We start from the raw sequence: 1,238 nt of genomic DNA on the forward strand, positions 1-1,238 counted from the left end.
AGAGGGCGTTAGTCGTTCTTCTTTTTCGAAACAAAGAAGATTGTCAAACAAAGAAAGATGTCTAGTCATTGTGTCTAAAATGCAACTGTTGCTTTTAGACTTACAATTGTTTTTTAAATATAAGAGACGATCGATAGGATTAACCGATGTATCGCCAACAACCGCGAAGGTAAGAAGTTTAAGATTGAAATTATAAAAAAAAAGCGTATTAAAAAGTTATAAAAAAAAGTTAGTCGTAGAAAGCTTAAATTTATTTCAAATATTAAAAAACTAAAAGAATTTAAATTGACCTAATGTCTAGACATTCATCTTTTGTTCGGCTCGAAAAAATCTTGCAGAATATTCTTACATCTATTATTTAAAATTTATATAAAGTTTTTTGAAAAAAACTTACCTTCTATTGTCGTCTTCAAATAAAATTAGTTTTTGTCGACCCATTTTTATTATAATTTTTTTATAGCATTCTTGAAAAATAAGTACGTTTTTTCTAAATGCGGCGTTTAAATTTGTTATTTTGGAATATGTTTTTTCATTATAATAAATGCTTTCTTTTTTATATACACTTACTATTACTTCTGATGGTATATTTAACGGGATGCTAATTCTGGGCTTAACATAATAAATATTATGTAGCGGTATTGTTGTTTCTGAAAATTACGAAATACTTTTTAAAAAAATACAATTAAATAAAAAATTTTTTCTAAAATATAAAAAAGATAATTACCATTATGGTCTAAAATTTTCCACGCTCCTTTGTGAAAAAAACATATTTGATTTTCTTCATCGAAATTCTGTAATATTTGGACTCGAATCCCATGATTCGATACCATATGAGTTCCTTCATATATTTTCCCCTCAAAATTCAAACTATATTTAGTAAAATATTTTGTTTCTAAAAACGTCGCATTCGGCGGAGATCTCATCTTGGAGAGGGTTAAAAAATCGGATAAAAGCGAAAGTATTTATACTCTAGGTTTATTAATATATGCGTTCACTTTCGCTAGTCCCCATCTTAGCCTACGGCATCAAAACTCGCGTCTTATCTGTCCCTCTCTATCTTTTTTTACATTCTAGGTCAAAGATAGGCCTCCTAATTCAATGTCAAGAATTCGAAGAGGGTTAAAAAAAATCGGATAAAAAGCGAAAGTGTTTATACTCTAGGTTTATTAATATGTGCGTTCACTTTCGCTAGTCCCCCATCTTAGCCTACGGCATCAAAGTCGCGTCTTATCTGTCCC

Source organism: Centruroides vittatus, unplaced genomic scaffold (assembly GCF_030686945.1).
Source record: "Centruroides vittatus isolate TY-2023 unplaced genomic scaffold, ASM3068694v2 contig_206, whole genome shotgun sequence".
Taxonomy (NCBI): Eukaryota; Metazoa; Arthropoda; class Arachnida; order Scorpiones; family Buthidae; genus Centruroides; species Centruroides vittatus.